Below are 21,501 nucleotides of genomic sequence, written 5' to 3' on the forward strand. Positions count from 1 at the left end.
GACTATTGAACGTTACTCAACATCAAAAGCCATTAACAAAACTTGTCAATTCTCCCCACACAAAGGTCTTCAACATGATCACAACGATGTGATCGGCATCAGGAAGGGGGGAAAATTAACCCATTCCTAGAGTTAACAAAAGCTATTGCGATTATCTTACATCAAGGAGTCAAGGTAAATACACCAAAATCTACAACTTGGACTGGCGCCTGTAATGGTATGCGGGAATATATATGGCTATTTCCACTTCAATAACGTGTGGTAGTAGCAAGTTAGGATGAAGTCCCAAGTGATGTACTTCATGGATATATTATGACAGTAGTCATTGTAATAGCATTAGGCCTCTTATGAGCCTAAAGTGCCTGGATGAGTGTGAACACTTATGCCATATATAAGTGAATATCTTTCATAATACAAAAAACTGTCCCATTGTGCAATAGATTCTTGCTCTTGCTAATCCCCTTGCTTATCTCTCTAATCCATCCTAGTGAGTGTGTGTAAATGAAGTGAGGTGAGGAGGGAAGAGTACACGTAGTGCAACGCGATAGTGTGACAACGCTCATCTACGGGAGACACGGGGAATTTATTCTCAAGGAGTTGTGAAGCTTGGAGACCTGAAGGGTTATGAGCTCGACCATTGGAAAGATCCTACGACAATTGTTTCTTGCCAAGTAATCTTCTTCTTGGATGTGTTTCGAAGGGGTTTTGTGTGAGCCATAACAATCACCCCTTTGTGGGACACACACATGATTGTTAAAATATAAACAACTATCTTCAATCTTGTATCCCTAAACTTTACTTAACTCCTGAGGAGTCTTACTCTCCCTACATTAACAAGGTGATAATTGGGGTGAAGAATTCATATGCCCCAATCGTCTCTTTCATCTTAATAAGCAATGGGTTTGGAGATCATACTTATTATTAATAAAGAAGCTTTCTCACTAAGGGTGCTAGCAACCACATTCTCCTTCCCAGATCCATACTTTATCTCAAAGTCAAATTCTTGTAGAGGCTACATCTATCTCCTTTGATGCATGTTGAGATACTTCTAGGTAAATATTTATTTCAAACTTATATAGTCTATCACTAGAGTGAATCTATATCCAAGCAATTAGTAGTGCCTCCATAATTTCAATGCGTGAGTAACAGCTAAAAGTTCTAGGTCCTGAACTACATGATTTTGCTCATGAGGCTTCAACTTTCGAGACTCATAAGCCATAGGCTGACCTTCTTGCATAAGGATTCTGCCAATAGTAAACCCATTTACATCACTAATAACTTTGAATGGCTTGCCAAACTCATTGAGATGTCAAGCTTAACCAGAGTTGACACTCACGACGTGCCTAGGTGACATTCCACATTTATATCATTAGCGTGTTTGGTAGCAACACGACAAATCTTCACAAGTGATTCTATAGTTGAACTACACCTATATAGTCCACCCATCGATTTATGGCATACTTACCTTGCTAGCTCACCTATTTAGCATGTTCACATTATGGACCACTTGTACATAGTACTCTAGCACTTATGTTGGGTTTCACTTATCTTTTGTAGCATTCTTTTGAGAGTAAGAAGAAGAAGAATATTTGAGCCTTCCATCTTTGTGTGTGTGTTCTCCATTGCTATGTAAGTGTGTGTGTGTGCTTGCAACATCTTAAGCTCTCTCCCCTCCCCCAATATTTTCATGGTATCAAAGCCTGGTTCAAGCTAAGGAGCTGAGTGGCAAGCAAAGAAAGATACAAAGGCAAAGGAAGTGGTACACAAGTAAGAGCATCATCATCTCTTTCCCTTCTTATTTCTTGGGTGTATGTACATGTACTCTGGTCACATGTGGTGATATACAGGTTGTACAAAAGTACCGCTAGTAGTCACAGAAGATACTGTTGTGTTATAGGTTGCATACAAAAATTGTTTGTTTATAGGTTTCTAGCTGTTGTTTTGCAGGTAAGCATGATTGTCGGAATCAATCCAATTGTCAGTAATAAAAAGCTAGAAAAGAACAAGTTCCATTCTTAGAAGTTTAGAATGACCAATTTCCTAATGGGTAAAGGATTCTGGGACTATGTCAAAGGAGACAATGAGGAGCCACCAGAGTTGCCTGAAGAGAATGCCACTCTAGCAGATGTAAAGGCAGTCAAGGACTGGAACCAAGGTGCAAGAAAAGTCATGTTTCAATGAGTGTCACAGACAATAATAGGACACATACAAGATTCCAACACTCTAGCAATTACATGGCAGAACCTGGTGTGCAGATGTTCCAAACCAACAGAAAGGCGAGGAAATTTCTAAAACAAGAGCTACATATTGTGGGGAAGAAAAGCATGTCTAAATGAGTATGATTTAAAGATCAAGGGCATTATTGAATCCCTTAGGTCTATAAATGTATCAGTGGAAGATGATGATTTAGTGAGCATATATTTGAATGGGCTTGGCAAAGAGTACAAGCCATTCAAGACCTCCATTGCAATCAAGGAGAATGTTCCCAACTTTTGGGACTTAGTGTCTATGCTGTTGATCATAGAAGAAAAGTCCCTAGGTGAGAACTTCACAAAACAAGAACACAATAGAACAGGCCTTTAACTCCAATTCAGGGAGAGGCAAAGTGTTTCATGTATCAGACTAGTCAGGCAATGCTATGGGAGACACGTAGACTCCCTCCAGAAATTCTGGATTCAAAACACCAACCCTTACGTGATCATGAGGAACATTACAGACTCCACTCAACTGGACAGGTTCATGCATAGTGTTTCCCAAGTCTTATTCTACATCACACTCACACTCTCTCTCTTACACAGCATGTATCATTAAAAGGAGAAACATAACACACACAGACATCCCAAGTCTTATTCTGCATCACACTCACACTCTCTCTCTTACGTAGCATGTACCATTAAAAGGAGAAACATAACACACACAAACATCCCATAATAACATGTGACATAGATGAGAGAAGCAATTGCAAGAGTGTTCTTGAATATATTTCAGATGGATTACAGAGTGACACAGAACTCGTACCTAGCACCAATGAACACTTGTCAGATTCTACATGCTATAAGCTTCATGAAATAAGCATCAACTAACAATGGTTTTACAAAGCTATACTTCATCACACCAACAGTCAGTTGGCACACACTACTCTCAGCATTCCTCTACTCTTAGCATCATCTGCTCTGTAGTAGTTGGTCACCCTTTTTAAACAGTGCCTTCTTGATCTTGGCAATGTCTCTACGATAGTTACAGAAACTGCCACCTTCACACGTGTGCTATTGAGGTGGTGCTCACATCGTGCGTCGTGGGTTCTACTCTGCCTACTGCCCCCACTGGTCCTTTTGGCCACTACTGCATTGTTAGGCATAACACCTGGCATGCCTGGTGTTTGAGGTTCTGCTCCTGAATTGGTTCCCTTAACAAATTTTTGCTTGTATTTTATGATTATCTCTGGGGGTGTATGATCCGAGATGTACACCTCATCGGTGTAGGTGGCTCTTTTTTGGATCCTCTTCAGTTTTTTTGCATGTTCTTCTGAACATCCCAGACCCCTATTACTTGCCTCTGCGGTGTTTTTTGATCAAAAAGTCTCACCACCAGTGCCCCAAAATCTTTTTTTGTGCCATAGGTATGGGTCTCCATTCTACTTGGGCCACTTCTTCATAGTACTTGCGGATGGTTGCGTTCAGGTGGTAGCATCCTCCTTCCCTCCCCGGTGTCTGCTGTGAAAATAAAAATTGAGAGCATGAGTGCTCCAAGGGAAGAGGTTTCTGGATTAGTATGGACTTTATTCTTTCTGCATTTTTAAAATATTGAGAAAAATCTATGTTTGTCTTCAATAACTCAAAAAACATGACATGAAAGATTTTTCCTGAACTATCTTTCTCGAAAAGGTTTGGTAATTCAGTTTCTATTTTACTGAATTTCTTTCTTTGAATATTCACTTAACTGATTTCTAAAATAGTTACGAATTCCAATGAGGAGTAAATTAATCATTTATCTGAATATTTTGATCTTGATAGATTTCTTGAATTTTCTTTTTACAATCCGTGTGAATAAAAAACAATAGAAATTTCTCTCTTAGAGTATTTAATTATTCAATTATCAAATATTCATAGAATTTAAACATGGAATTTAAGAGAATTCTAATTTTGATATAAAAATTCTTTACGCATCTATTTATGCGTAAAAATCAACTTCAATGGGAATAACACTTTTATTAAAAAAATCCTTTTATGCATAAAATCAAATTTAATAGGAATAATATTTTTAAAATAAAAAGAATTTCTGTATGCATCTATTTATGCATAAAATCAATTTTTATAAGAATAATGCTTTTATAATAAAAAATTCCTTTATGCATCTTTCTATGCATAGAAATCAAATTTAAGAAGAATCACGCTTCTGTAAATAAAAAAAATTCCTTTATACATCTTTCTATGCATAGAAATCAAATTTAATAAGAATAATACTTTTATAATAAAAAATTCCTTTATGCATCTTTCTATGCCTAAAATTAAATTTAATAAGAATAATATTTTTGTAATAAAAAAATTCCTTTATGCATCTTTCTATGCATAGAAATTAAATTTAATAAGACTAACACTTTTATAATTAAAAAAAATTCTTTATGCATAAAAATCAAATTTAATAATTAATATCACTGATATCCATGCATATTCATAGATAAATATGTACATGGAGTAATTAGAATATTTCTTTTAGATGCAAAAATGGTGGGAATTACTCTTTTGGAATAACATAAAAACAAACTTTCTTTTTTTTTTAAATTTTGAAAAATTTTGCCATAACCTCCTTTGTATGGCTAACCATTTCTCATTTTTATCATTCTTTATTTAACTTAAATTAACCCAAATTAGATTTATAGAACTCTAATCTACACAATTCTCAAATTCAAGAGAGTAAACAATAAGAAGAATCAAAGGCATAGCATTTGAATTTAATTCAACATTTGCAAAACATAAAAAATTAAGAAAACCATAGATTTTTCATTGAACAAGTAAGAAAATTAGCTTACACGGAGCTTGTAAGCTCTTCTTTGGCTTGAGGGATTGAGGTTTCTACTCTTGTTTGAAGTAAGAGTGGCCACCAATTCACTTTGGAGAGGATTAGGCAAAAAACAATTGAAGTATTAAAAAATTCAATGTAGATGGCTCAGGACAGGAGCAGAGTAACAGTGCATAAACACCATTAAGCTTATACAAAGATGGAGGCTTCTATTTATAGGAAAAAGTGAGCCTCTAACCAAGCAAACTGATTCTAGAATTTTCCCGATCAGTTTGCTCAATTTTTGACCATTTTTTGGGTCACTTTAGCTTACTTTTTGGATCTAGTTTTGAAATAGGAGAGAGGAGAGATGAAAATATCTCATTTTATTGATTAAAAATTGGGAGTAATGATGAGAAAAAGGTGCCTTATTCATGAGGGGAGATCCCCACACTAAGGTGTTAAAATTCAGTTTTTTAATTCTTTTCTTTGGTCCTTAGTCCACTCTTCATCTTATGTGAGAATTCACTCTCTTTTTTTTTGGGGGGGGGGTTCCTTTTATTCTTCAATTCATCTTCTCCCTACATTTGGATTAATCTCATTGGTCCATAGGAACCTTAATTGGACCATAATCTAAATTTTTTTGAAAATCTAGACCCTTAGGCTAAGGTCCTTTATACCTCTTTTCAATTAATTCCAATTGCACATTGGAAAGTTCTTTTTGAATTTCTGTTTTAGGGGAAACTATTTTAGAAACTAGGAGGATTTTTATATCCAAAAATATCTCAATTTTGAATTACCTCCCTCTAGACATTTTCTCTCTCTAGGCCAAAACAGGGTAAAACATGATCTTTCTTTTATTTCAGAGAGGGGAATAAGTATAAGATCAGAAGGGGAAGTTCTTACACTTGTACACCTCAAAAGCTAGAGGGAGGTATTTTACATCCTACCCCACTTAAAAAACGCGAGATGTCCTCATCTCGCAAACTAGAGGACAACTCTTTCCCTTAAGATCCAACTGATTCTGGGGTTCCTTATAGTCTGGTGAACCCAACAGAATCCTGGGATAAAGATCCCTTATATAGAACTCATCATCAGATAACAATTCATTTAGATCATATCATTCATATCCTTAACACAATAATGGTCCATTAGATCAAAATTTTCATCTGAACATTCCTCCATGGGAATTTCAATTATACATGTTTTTAATTTGTCATCCCTTAACTTGATCCACTGGGTCAAGTGTTAACAATAGCAATCTATCAGCACAATCCACTTTTCTCATAGTGATTTGCTGAAGTCATTATCGTCATTCCAGTTATACGAACATCATCATAGGGACTCATCCCATTCATCCTCATTGTGGTTTTTCTCAGCTTATCACTTTTCAACCGAAATTTGCTAAGACTGAAGATTGGAAATTAGCAAGATCTAAGTTGTAACCTATGGGTGCTGTATCTTCTCTCTGATACTAATAGAAACTTTTTTCTTTTGCATTAAAAAAAAGATTAGAAATTTATGATTTAATTGAGCTTTGATACCACTGACACGGGACATTAAATACTTTTTGAAGAATAAATCAAAACTCACATAAATATCAAGAACTAAACCATAGAATTGAGCCAAATTAACAAGATTGAGCATAAACTAAAATAAAAAAACAAGAGATAGAGTAGACATCACCCTCAACACACTATTGGGTGCCCCCCAAGAAGTGTCGGCATACTCCCACTTCTTGGGTATTTATGTCTTTATTCACAAAAATAGCTGCACACTCTTTCATGGGATTGTCCTTTACATAAAATAGGTGTTACTTTTACCAAAAGCTTAAATAAATCCTTCCTATCCAAATCACTAAGGAAAAACTCCTAAGGGCTAGTTCACGTGTAAACAAAATTAATAGATCCATGCCCATGTATAACAAAAGTGGACGGCTAACAAAATACAAAATATCTCATAGTAAATATCACGGCCAAAATCATTGGCCACCCCGCCAAAGCCAAAATACTAAAAGGAAAACCTTCCCGATAATTGCTCATGCCAAATCACCACCATCATGTCTCAGCCATACTGGCTTATGTGAGCACAAGGCTTGTCAATCTCACCAACCTATAGGTTGTCCATTCAAACACATTACACATTAGCAACACGAGCGCAATTATTTTGCGAGCTTTGCATTTCTAGATTTTATGCAATTTTTAACAAAATTTTAAGCTTTTTTTGAAATGTACTTAGTACATAAAGGTTAAGTTTATAGTACTCATTGTTGGGCACATAATTGGTACTCATCATTTTTCATTATAACCATAATATTTGCACCATGATGTAGTTGGATACATAAAATCATCATCATCTACATAATACATAGCAAATGAAATCTCAAGGTTACTTTATAATATTAACATCTTATGGGTATGTAGACACATTTATAATATTAACTTCTTATGGGTATGTAAACACATTTATAGGACTTTTTGTTTGTCGACATAAACCATACATTCATATGAAGAAGAAAAGGTATATATCAAAGCATTGCAATTATAATTAGACATACTATCACAAAGAACCTCACCTACACAACATATAAATGTGTCAATAAGTCAACATGTTCCTGAATTTATAGCAATAGAACATAGACAAGACATCCAAAAAAGGATCTATAGAGCTTTACTACAAATGTAGTCACAAAAAAACATAACAACATTAAAAGACATCACATACATAATCCATAGGAAATAAAGGCTCATAAAGACAAGTCCAATCTCTCTAGAGCACTACTCCAAAGGTGGACCACACACCACCTTCATCAAGCACTCAATGTATGTGCATAGGAGTCCAACTCTGAGCATAAGCAGTGCCGAAACAACTCCGCACTAGGTGATCTAAGGCCTCCACAACTTGCAAAAATATCAAGTACCAAATCCCACTCCATCGTGAATGTGGTGAGCAACCACCTGCACAATAACCCCAAGAATTAAAAAACCCACATATCTTCATGTACGCTTCTATATTCTCTCGTAAATGCTTAATGAAGAAAGTTGTTTCACATACCTAAAAAAAGCACTCAAGTGTTTAGCACCCCCCCAACGGATACTCCATCCACCACCATACAGTCTACATCTCCACCTGTTCACTGTAGACAGTCACCTCTCAGATATGGCGCTATATCCATGGATGACTCTCCTACTACAAAGGAAGACAAATTGCTCCTCCCTGGGTTTTTTTGCACTCATTGGCATTGGGTCACTATCATGTGCCTCTCCCTTGGACAACATCCCTCCTCTCTTGTTCTTTGTCATTGTCTCCTCTTTAGTAGCATCCACCTCTTGAGAGGAGAGAGCTGTGAATGTGGCATTTTCATCTCCTCTCTGGCTTTTCTTCTCCTTCCCCTTCCTTGCACTCCCCCTCTCCTTTGCGTTGCTCTTCTTTGGCATTGGGGATTTATCCCTCCCATCTGTAGGATAAACTTTCTCAAGAAACCCTTACAAATGAATGTAAATGACACAAAACATATAATTTTACACAATCACAATGATATACACATCGAAAAGACATATTTGCTAAACAATAATAGATCCACACCCTTGTATAACAAAAGTGGACAGCTAACAAAATATGAAAATATCTCGTAGTAAATATCATGGCCAAAATACCGAAATCATTGGCTATCCCAAAGCCAATATACTAAAAGAAAAACATTCCCGGTAATTGATCATGCCAAATCACCGCCATCATGTCCTAGCCATACCAGCTTATGAGCACAAGGCTGGTCAATTTCACCAACCTATAGGTTGTCCATTCAAACACATTACACGTTAGAAACACCTGCTAAAATTACACAATAGCACAAGCATTAAATCTAACACTTAGTTCCAGCCATCCCTAAATTCATATGTCCTACACATGGAATATTCACAATCACCCAAGTGCCATTCTATGAACATAGTGGTAGGCGTTCCCCAATTAACCAACAAAGGGACGGACAGACAACAATTGTGAGAGTAGAGAAGAAGTTGTTCTTCTTTCTGGTGGGATAGTCTTTAGCATAATGTACTTTTTGACGACATCTGTAACAAGTAACGGTAAAATTCTTGGAATTTTTATTGTTAATGGAGCTACAAGTGTTTTCATTAACTTTCTTAGTTCTTTGTTAGTTGTTTGAAAAGTTTCTTCCAGAATTTTTGTCAAAGTTTTTGTTCTTTATATAAGGATTCACGGGCGACGACGAATAGAGTCAATTTGTTCTTGAATTGTGGGATGTTGTGGTAATTTGCCATAACTGGAACTAAAAAAATAACAAAAACCTATGATGAGAAGAATGGTAGAGAATAAATATCTCATTGTTGGAGTGTGGTTGAAATTATATGGCAAAAAGGATTGTAACACTCCAAAAAAAACATGTGAATCTTTATTCTTTTCTATGCATAGGAGATATAAACTTGTTAATTTAAAGTGAAATATTAAAGGAGGAAAAAAATAACAACTAAGGTTAGTATTTAAGAGTTGTTATTCCAATAGTACTAGAAACAACAATTCATGAGAAATTCGACATCATGAAAGAAAAATATAAATTGATTATTGATATATGAAAGTTGTAGAAACTTACCTTGAGTTGAAAAGTTGTTTGTTGTTGGTATTAAAGGAAAAATGGAATTTGAAATGGATAGAAACAATAACTATAACAAGTTCAATAATAATTTACAATCCTCTAGTAATGTGTATGTGATTAGGTACAATTACTTTCTCGGGTGGTACAGTAAAGAACAAGGTAAAGGTCTATGAAGGGGCCCAAGGAACCACTAGAAGTCCCTTACTTAGATTTATGTTATAGTGACAAAGAGAGAATGTTAGTGAAGCACAGAACAAGTTAAAGGTTTGTGAAGGGGCCCAAGGAACCATTGGAAGGTTAACCAGACAGGGGATGTTAATCAGGCAAACAACAAGGTAAAGGTTTGTGAAGGGGACCAAGGAACCACTGGAAGGTTAACCAAACAAGGGTTGTCATCTCCACTACCTTACTGAATGTGTCATCATCTACCTCCACTGACTTGTTGCTGGCTTAGTTGTTGTTGGAGAACCCATATATTTATTTTGCCTGTGTCGCCTCATCCTTTAGAGCTACCCATCTGTGCCTTTAAGCTTGTCTCTATGGTGTGCAACTCCTTATCCTTTTCTTCCAACCTTTTTTGAAGGGCATATGCTTATCTTGTACTTTAAGAAGTTGAGTGTGTGCCTTGGCTTGCATATCTGCTACTTCTACCTTATGTTGCTCTTTAAGGCCTTCCACCTAGATTTGCAGCTGTGTTTGATGGTCTCTTTCATGCATCATTTCTTGCTACGATAGTCCAACTTCTTGAGAAGGGCTTAAACTTGTGTGTTGAGAGCCTGTTTTTTATGCCTTCCAACTCCTTATGCTTCAACTCAATATCCCTAGTAGCCTGATCTAGCTGTATGTTTCCTTGATTGTTCGCTTTTTCTAGGTGACAAGCATATTTCTTAACACTAGTTTGGTAATAGGATAGAAAAGTGCCCACAGAAATTTTTATGGCTTTTTATTGACCAACTTTATGGAATTATTTAGAACACATGGATAGTGAAAATTCAAGGTTTCCTTTTTTTATATCATCAAGTACATAGTGAAGGAAAATTGGAATTTTTTGGTATCACATTGGTTACCTCTAGGATTTTTAATTTCATAAGAATTCATAGGCCAAATTATAGGTAATGGAGAGCTGTTTATACCATATTTGGATCAAAGGATTGAATTCGCCAATTGGTAATACAATCCATCTTAGGCTCAAAAATTAATTAGTGGATACAAGGTCTTAATGAAAATTCTAAGGTATTAAGCTGTCTTTAAAAAAAATTAAGGAATTTTATAGCTAATCAAACAATTATCGACTAGGACCAAATCTTGCACACATGTTTTGTACAATGTTATGCTTTGCTAATGCATTTTGTGAGAGCTAATCACATATACACCTATCCTTTTAGGCACTTTGTTTTAGATAAAAGTTTATAAATTTTAAACCATATTTGTTACTATAGAATAAGAAACTACTTCACACGTTTTTAAACATCTCACAAGGCTTTAAGTGGAATATCTAGTCTTTTCATATAATAATAAACACTATTTCATAAGTTTCACACTAGATGGTCCAAATATAAGCAAGGATTTATATATGCTATTTTGTTATCAATGCAGTTTTAAAAATTGAGACCATAGCCTTCTCTTATAACTAAATTGAAATATTTAGATATGTATTCTTAATCGATTACTTCAGTGGAGGCATTGATTTCTTAGTATAACTAAAGTAAATCACCATATAAAACCACACTATTATCATATTTTGGGTGTCAAAGACTCAACAACTAAAAAGAGATTCTAAGAAGTAAATTTAATTAAATTAATTGTTAATGCAATACTTTTTTTGTCATGGAAAATCTCTCTCATTTCTTAAATACTATGTAAGATTTAGGAGAAATTTATAATGAGTCGAGATCATTTGTTTCTTGCATGTAGAAACGTACTTTGTAAATTATTCATAACCTCTTTGGATTATAGTGCTAGATATACCTCTACTTATGGTGTTTTATCAACTATATTTAAGGTTATTTTTATCATTTTAATAATTTTCTAAGGTTTGATACATTTATGAAGACATGCCTTAGAAGAGAAATGCTAAAATACTGCTCCCATTCACAAGATATAAATTTTCTAGCAAACCCTTGAAAAGACATAGTTATGTCCTACTAAGATACCAAACTAGTGTTAAGGATCCTATTGGTAGAGGCTTGCATATGGAAATTCCTCTCCATCATTTAGGGGGATAAATTGTTGAGGTCAGAGACATAAACCTCCATCTTGTAATCTTTCCTTTCGCCCTATTGTTGTAGGTGATGAGCATATTTCTTAAGGATCCTGTTGGAAGAGTCTTGTATATGGAAGTTCCTCTCCATTATTTGGGTGGATAAAGTGTTGAGGTTAGAGACATAAACCTCCATCTTGGAATCTTTCCTTTCGCCCTATGTAGATACTCTTCTACCCTGTTGTTATAGTTTGGTTGAAGGTAGTGAATGACAAGGGACCTCAAATACTTTTTGAAAAATAAATCAAGACTCACATAAACATCAAGAACTAAACCATAGAATTGAACCAAATTAACAATATTAAGAATAAACTAAAATTTAAAAAAAACAAGAGATAGAGTAGACATCACCTTTAACACACTATTGGGTGCAATCTCCTCCCCTCCCAAGAAGTGTCGGCATATTACCACTTCTTGGGTATTTATGTCTTTATTCACAAAAATAGCCCACATGCCAAAAATAGTTGCACGCCCTTGCATGGGATTGCCCTTTACATAAAATAGGGGTTTCTTTTGGAAAAAGCTTAAATAAATCCTTCCTATCCAAATCACTAAGGAAAAATACAAATAAACCCCCAAGGGCTAGTTCACATGCAACCAAATTAATAGATCCATGCCCTTGTATAACAAAAGTGGGCAGTTAACAAAATATAAAAATATCTCGTAGTAAATATCATGGCCTGAATACTGAAACCATTAACTATCACATCAAAGCCAATATACTAAAATGAAACCCTTCCCGGTAATTGCTCACGCCAAATCACCACCATCATGTCCTAGCCATACCGGCTTATGAGCACAAGGCTCGTCAATCTCACCAACCTTCAGGTTGTCCATTCAAGCACATTACACATTAGCAACACCTGCTAAAATTACACAACAACACATAAGCATTAAATCTAACACTTAGTTCTAGCCATCCCTAAATTCATATGTCCTACACATGCAATATTCGGATTCACCCCCCCCAAGTGCCATGCTATGAACATAGTGGTAATTAGGCATCCCCTAATTACCCAACACAGGGACAAACAGACATATCAATTGTGAGAGTAGACAAGAAGTTGTTCTTCTTTTTGGTGGGATAGTCTTTAGCATAATTTCCTTTTTAACGACATCTATAATAGGTAAAGATAGAATTCTTGGATTTTTTGTTGTTAATGGAGCTACAAGTGTTTTCGTTAACTTTTCTTAGTTCTTTTGTACTACTTCTTGTCAGTCATTTGAAAAGTTTCTTCTGGAATTTCTATCAAAGTTTTCATTCTTTATATAAGGACTCCCGACGATAGAGACAATTTGTTCTTGAACTGTAGGACATTGTGGTAAATCTGCCATAATTGGAACTAAAGAAATAACAAATATTTGTGATGAGAACAATGTCAGAGAATTATTATCTCATTGTTGGAGTGTGGTTGAAATTATCTGGCAAAAACAATTGTAACACTCGGAATAAAACATGTGAATCTTTATACTTTTCTATGCATAGGAGATACAAACTTGTTAATTTAAAGTTAAATATTCAAGGAGGAGAAAATAACAACTAAGGTGAGAATTTAAGAGTTGTTATTGCAATAGTACTAGAAACAACAATTCATAGAAATTTGACATCATGAAAAAAAAATTGATTATTGATATATGAAAGTTAGAGAAACTTACCTTGTGTTGAAAAGTTGTTTGGTATTAAAGAAAAAATGGAATTTGAAATGGATAAAAATAGTAACTATAACAAGTTCAAAAATAACCTTGCAATCCTCTAGTATTGTGTATGTGATTAGGTACATATACTTTCTCAAGTGGTATAACAAAGAACAAGCTAAAGGTCTCTGCAGGGTCCCAACGAACAAGTGGAAGTCCCTTACTTAGATTTATGTTATAGTAACAAAGAGAGAGTGTCAGTGAAGCAAAGAACAAGGTAAAGGTTTGTGAATAGGCCCAAGGAACCACTAGAAGGTCAACCAGAGAGGGGTTGTCCTCTCCACTAGCTTACTGAATGTGTCATCATCTACCTCCACTGACTGGTTGCTAGCTACATTGTTGTTGGAGAGCCCATATATTTCCTTTGCCTATGTCACCTCATCTTTCAGAGCTACCCATCTGTGCCTTTAAGCTTGTCTCTATGGTGTGCAACTCTTTCTCCTTTTCTTCTGTAAGATTCCTCCCTCCAACTTTTGAGGTGTAAAGGTGTAAAAATCTCCCCTTTTGTTCTTGTAATTATTCCCCTCTTTGAAATAGAAGAAAGACCTTGTTTTATCCTGTTTTGGCCTACAGAGAGAAAAGTCTAGAGAGAGAATCCTAAATTAAGATATCTTTGGATATAAAAATCCTCCTAATGTCTAAATATTCAAAAAGAAATTTCCAATGTGCATTTGGAATTAATTGAAAATGTGTATAAAGGACCTTAGTCTAAGGGTCTACATTTTCAAAAAAATTTGGATTATGGTCCAATTAAGGTTCTAATGGGCCAATTGGCTTAATCCAAGTGTTGGGATGAGATAAATCCAAAGAATAAAAGAAAATACCCAAATGAGTAAATACTTACATAAGATGAAGAGTTGACTGAGTACAAGGCTTATTAGTTAAAAACTATGAGATATTACTAAAAAAATGAGATATTTTGGAATAATGATGCATTTTTGACACCTTGGTAAGGAGAGGGGGACTCTTGAGGTAGGCGTCTAATTCACACATGTGGATGAGTTTTTAATTCAAAATAATTGTGATATTTTTATCTCTCCTGGATCAAACCAAATCAAAAAGAGAGCTAAACTGGTCCAAATGTTGTCCAAATTGAGTCAAACTAAACTTGAAAAATTCTAGAACCCAGTTGGACTTGGTTATTGGACTTGGTTAGTGGCCTCCCTCACCTATAAATATATCCTTAGTCTTTTATAAAAAAAATATGTGAACTATACCATGCCAGTATTACATTAAAATAATGATATTTTCTATTATCCCTTAAAAATCCTCTACTTTTGGAGAGATTGGAGCTTCTCTCTCTCTTCAACAATCCTTGGAGATTTCTTCTCAACATACTAAACCAATTGATTGGTTGGGGGCTTCCTTCTAAGATAAAGAAGCAAGCCAAACCTAAAGGGAAGAAGAATTTCATGGTTTTTGATTATATTCTCAATGATTTCACTTCTCAACCCCCCTCAAGCTTGGGAAGTTTCAAATTAATTGTTTTAAATGTAAATCAAGCTTTCTATAAGAATTCTAATGATTGATCACAAAAAAGTTAATCTTTATGCTTAATTAGGATGCTTTTTATGTATATCTCTCTCTCCCAAAAGAATAGTCATTCCTATGACTAATTCTTTAGTAAATGAATGCTTCTCATTGATAAATTCTTAATTCAAAATCAATCTCTAAGCTTGTTAAGCTAGAGGTTAAGAAAATGGTTTTTTATGCTTTTATGTTAATAGAATTATGGTAAATTTATGATTTAATTCCATAATTTGGATTTAATATTAAGGATAGTTATTCTATCATAATTGTATTACAAAGTCTTATTCTTTCTAGAAATATTGAAAATTATCAGTAATAGCAGAGCGAAGCTACGGCAAAATTTTTAGAAATTAGTACATAGCTCATTTTTATGCATAATGTGAAAAGAGGACTTCTTACCATATTCTAGGATTGAATATCCTATGCTAAAAGAATGATTTTCATCATATTCATGGAAAACTAAATTTTAGTGTTTATGCATAAATAAGTAATTAAGAAAAGAGGCAATTTTGGTAATTTTATTTTTATGCAAAAAGAGGAATTCCCATGACATTTGGAATTCAATCATTTAAATGGCAAAAGTGGAATTCTTGGCATAATTGAAATAATGGATATTTTTATTAAAGAAAAGAGAAATTTTAGATAAATTTATTTTATGATAAAAGAGGAATTCCCATGACATTTGAAATTCAATCATTTAAATGATAAAAGTGGAATTCTTGGCATATTTGAAATAATGGATATTTTTATTTTAAAAAAAGAAATTTTAGATAAATTTATTTAATGATAAAAGAGGAATTCCCATGATATTTGAGATCCAAGAAATTAAATAAAAAAAGAGAAATTTTTAGCATAATTCAAATGATGAGTATTTGTCAAAAGTGGAATTTTGAGCATTATTGGAAAATATGGGTAGAATTGATTTTTGTAAATCCCATGAATCTTTTACTCAAAAGAAGAATATTGAATATATTTCACTTGAGAAATTTGAGAAAGAATATGAAAATATCCATCGAGAAAAAGTACCTTTAACTAGGCCAAGCAATTGGCAAAAATGTAGAAAAAGTCCCATCGGTATTGAAAGTAGAAAATGTTACTAAATGTGAATGCGATGTGAATGCAATGTGATAGGATGTGAGTGGATGTGATAAGATGTGAATGTGATAGGATGTGAGTGGATGTGATAAGATGTGAATGTGATGTAAATGGATGCGAATGTGATGTAAATGGATGTGAATATTTCACTTGAGAAATTTGAGAAAGAATATGAAAATATCCATCGAGAAAAAGTACCTTTAACTAGGCCAAGCAATTGGCAAAAATGTAGAAAAAGTCCCATCGGTATCGAAAGTAGAAAATGTTACTAAATGTGAATGCGATGTGAATGCAATGTGATAGGATGTGAGTGGATGTGATAAGATGTGAATGTGATGTAAATGGATGCGAATGTGATGTAAATGGATGTGAATGTGAAGAGATGTGGATGGGATGTGATGTGATATAAATGGATGTGGATGTGAAGAGATGTGGATGGGATGTGATGTGATGTGATGTAAATGGATGTGGATGTGATGAGATATAAATGGATGTGGATGTGGATGTGGATGCGAATGTGATGAGATGAGATTGAGATGTGATGTGATGTAAATGGATGAGAATGAGATGTGGACATGATGTAATATGGATGGGATGTATGTGATGTGATGTGGATGTAATGAATGAGATGGATGTGAATGGATGTGAATGGATGACATGTGATGTGATGTGAATCGGGATAGATGTGAATGAATGAGATGTGATGTGAATCGGGATAGATGTGAATGGATGAGATGTGATGTGATGTGAATCAGGATAGATGTGAATGGATGAGATGTGATGTGAATAGATGTGAATGGATGAGATGTGATGTGAATGGATGTGATGTGATGTGATATGGACATGGGTAGATGTGAATGGATGAGATGTGATGAGGATAGATGTGATGAGATGTAATATGATGTGATTGGATGAGAATGGATGATGGATGATGGGAATACATATGATTGGATGTGGATTAAGCAATGTGAATTGACATAGAAGAATGTGGAATAACGAGAAATGAGAACAATGTGGAAAGATGAGAGTTCGTTAGAAACTGTATTTATGACCTGTTTTTAAATGACTATTTTATGTCAAGAATGCTGGGGAAGCTGTGACTTGGAGTAGCAAGAAGCAGCCTATGGTTGCTCTATCCAGTATAGAGGCCGAGTACAGAGGTGTTGCTATGGCAGCATGTGAGGTAGCTTGGTTGAGAAAGCTACTTACAGATTTGGGTCTATCATTGGATAGACAAGTTGTCATTTTCTGTGACAACATTAGCAGTATACAGTTGGCCAGTGAAAAGATGCAGGGGAGAAGAGAGCTTGAGCTCTTGCAAGCACACACACACACTCACAAAACCCTAAGAGAGAACACACAAGGTGAGAGGCTGAAAATCTTCTTCTTCTTCACTCAACACTCAATACACCATATACAAAGATAAGAGTACACACCATATGAAAGGTACTCAACCAAATACATACTAGGGTTCTCTATAGTGTGAACCCAACTAAATGAGCTGGCGCTATAACAATGCCAGCCTCTAGAATGGCTGTCACATAGCCTATCATCCCATTGGCCGCATATCACCCATGATGTCACCAACCATGCCAGTGGTGTAAGTGTGGGGCCTATCCCCTAGGCGGGTCATCAGTGTCCACCGCAGATGAGCTCGATATCTCAACACTCCCTCTCGAGCTCAACTCCATCTCATGTACACCAAGCAAAGCCCTGAATCTGCGAAGCTTCTCTATACCCAATGCTTTGGTGAAAATATCAGCTACTTGATCGTGTGTGCTGACATAAACAAGGTCAACGTCTCCAGCCAAGACCTTCTCTTTGACAAAATGGTAGTGGACCTCTATATGCTTTGTGTGAGCATGAAAAACTGGGTTCCTGGCCAACTGTATACTGCTAATGTTGTCACAGAAAATGACAACTTGTCTATCCACACTGATAGACCCAAATCTGCAAGTAGCTTTCTCAACCAAGCTACCTCACATGCTGCCATAGCAGCACCTCTGTACTCGGCCTCTGTAGTGAATAGAGCAACCGTAGGCTACTTCTTGCTGCTCCAAGTCACAACAGCACTCCCCAAAGAAAGCATGAAGCCACTAGTAGTAGATCTTCTATCTGAGATACTGCCAGCCCAATCAACATGTGTGTATCCATGTACACAGATCTCTGTCCCAGTTTCATAAAATAGTCCACAATGCAGAGTAGACCGCACATACCTCAGTATGCATCTCAATGCATCCAAATGCGGCTTGGAGGAACCTGCATAAACTGACTCACCAATCTGGTCTGGTGATCGTCATGTAGATCAAGCTTCCTACATGCGCCTATACATAGTAGGATCCTCCAAATCTCTCCTGAATCTGCACTCAACTTGCCATAAACTGACTCACCAACCCAACAGCATAGCTCAAATCTGGTCTGGTGATCGTCATGTAGATCAAGCTTCCTACTATGTGCCTATACATAGTAGGATCCTCCAAAATCTTTCTTGAATCTGCACTCAACTTGCCATTCTGATCCAATGGCACTGAGATAGGCTTACAACCTGTCATACCATACTCGGACAACATGTCCAAGCCATAATGTCTCTGCAGTAATCCAATACCATGTGGTGACCTAATCATCTCAATGCCCAAGAAATATCTAAGCTCCCCCAGATCCTTCATCTCAAACTTCTGTCTAAGCAAGATCTCTACATCAAAGATCTTTGCATCATGGTCCCTCGTAATGATCACGTCATCTACATAGATGACAACAAGCACAACCCCTCTATCACTGTGTCTCACATATAGCGAGAAATCTGCATTGGCTACATGAAAGCCAATAGTGACAAGATATTCAGAAATCTTGTCTGACCATGCTCTTGGTGCTTGTTTTAAGCCATACAAGAAATTTATTATGCGTAAATTCATTTCCTAATGATAAAAATTTTACCATAGCTTCCCCGCATTTCTATGAAATGATAATGCTTAACATTTCACTTTTAGCATAAAAATTATTATGCATAAATTTATTTTCTAATGATGTAAATTTTGCCATAGCTTCCCCACATTTTCTATAAATTGAGAATACTTAAAACTTCACTTTTAGCATAAAAAATATGCATAAAATTTATTTTTTAGTGATAAAAATTCTGCCATAGTTTCCTCGCAATTTCTATGAAATGAGAATGCTTAAAATTACACTTTTAGAATAAAATTTATTAAGCATAAACCTTCATTTTCTAATAATAAAATTTTGCCATAACTTCCTCACATTTTCTATGAATTGAAAATGGTTAAAATTTCACTTTTGATAAAAAGATTAGTTTATGCATAAAACTAAAATTAAGCATAAACATTAATTCATCATAAATCAAGAAAAGCATGGTTTTAAGAGAAAAACCACAAAATAAAATTCGTACGAAGCATGAGGGAGGTTAGGAAGAAGATTAACATTAAAAAGAGAGCATAAACTTCATTGTTTAGGCTTACCCTTGGTTTTGCTTGATTCTTTACCTTGCAAAAGTTGTGTAGCCCTCAAAGAAAAGGCTTGGCCACCAAGGGGAAAGGGTAGTCTTCAAGAGAAGAAGAGGTTTAGTGAAGCTCCAAAGCTTCACAATGGAGGCCCAATGAAGAGGGAAGAGGAAGATACACTAAAATGAAAATTACACTAGCATAGAATTACTCTAAGATGAAAATACAAAGGGATGGGGGTCTATTTATAGGTGAGGGATGCCACCAACCAAGCCCAACTGGGATCTAGAGGCTTCCAGCTTCAATTTGATCCATTTTGGACAAGTTTTAGACTAGTTTTGCCCACTTTTTGATCTAGTTTGGAAGAGGAGAGAGGAAAGATGAGATATCTAGCCACTTTATGATATTTTTGAGTAAAAATATGCCTCCTTGATGTGATTTCTAGGCACCTCCTTGATGGAGGGTTTTCCCTCTCCTCCTGAGGTGTCACAAAACCTCCAAAAAGTCTCCTAAAATATCTGAAAATTCATAATTGAGGAACCTTCACCTCATGTGAGTCTTTCTTCAATAGTCAAGGATAAGCACACAAAAATGTGGTTATGCACATAATCAAATGAATTTTAGAAACTTCAGAGCATTGAAGAGCCATACATGTCAAAGGCACCACAACGAATGCATCTAGGATTATTGCAATGAAATACGTGCCACTTACGGCTAAATGCTTGCATGCGGTGCAATGCATGGGCCGCAAGGCCAAGCCATCACATGGATTATCGCATATCCCACTACGTGCCACTTCTAGTGGCCTATGAACTTGCATGCGGGACTATTATAACATACAATGTATAAGCCATTGTCAAACCATACAATGTATACAAGAACCATACACACCATTCTACTTGGATTATACAATCAATGCGTGTTCATTCTTAAGACCACAACACAATCTCCAAAACATAAAAAGAACCTAAAGATGCTAGTACCTCTGGGTTTGGACCTTGGATGTACAAAGGCAATAGAGCTTGTCCCACACGAGTTACGCAAATCATTAACCTGTCCTCCCACTTAAGGTCATAGAGGACCATGAAGAAATCCTCTCCATGTGCTAGATTCGCGATACCTAAGTATTTGTACCCTCTGTCCTTAAGACTCTCCTCCTCCTTCTTGGCGGCTTCTTCTAATTTCATCTCCAAATCTCTTCCATGGAGTCCTAATGATTTAAGACACTCTTCCTCTTTGAGAAGGAAGGCATTAAATTCATCATGTATGGTGGATGCATACAAGCACACTAAACATTCCAAGCCACACTTTGAAAGCAATATGAAAACCAAGGTTGAGAAACAATTACCTTCCAAACCAATTGTGCTATAAGGATGCATGGAGAGTTTTACCAAGGTCGGATGTCATGTTGTTGGCATGTCTCCATCTCTATCTCAATCTACGTCCACCTCCTATGTTTGGGAGTTAATCTATCAAGGATTCTCTCCTTGTCCAACGATGCCAAATTTTTAAAACATGTATATTTCATGACCTAAATTGGCTTCACATATGCTCATGTCATAATAATAGAAGACACAATAAGTACAAATAAGATCCCTTTCCACAAATACATGCATAAAACATTAAACGAAAAATAGGGACTTACGTATTGGTGGTGTTTAGGGCCAATAAGAGCTCTCCCTCCTTCTTCTTCTTCTCCACATTGAGGAACATGCATTTGAAGCGAACATGATGTGGAGTATGATCATAATGCACTAAGAAGTAATATTCAAATTTGAGATAAAGAAACAATTTCATAGAGATGAACAATTTTCATATACCAAACATACTGGAAAACATACCATCCTTGATTCCCT

The sequence above is a fragment of the Cibotium barometz genome, chromosome 8 (genome assembly GCF_041138505.1).
Source record: "Cibotium barometz isolate CiBa-2024 chromosome 8, ASM4113850v1, whole genome shotgun sequence".
In the NCBI taxonomy this organism is placed as follows: domain Eukaryota; kingdom Viridiplantae; phylum Streptophyta; class Polypodiopsida; order Cyatheales; family Cibotiaceae; genus Cibotium; species Cibotium barometz.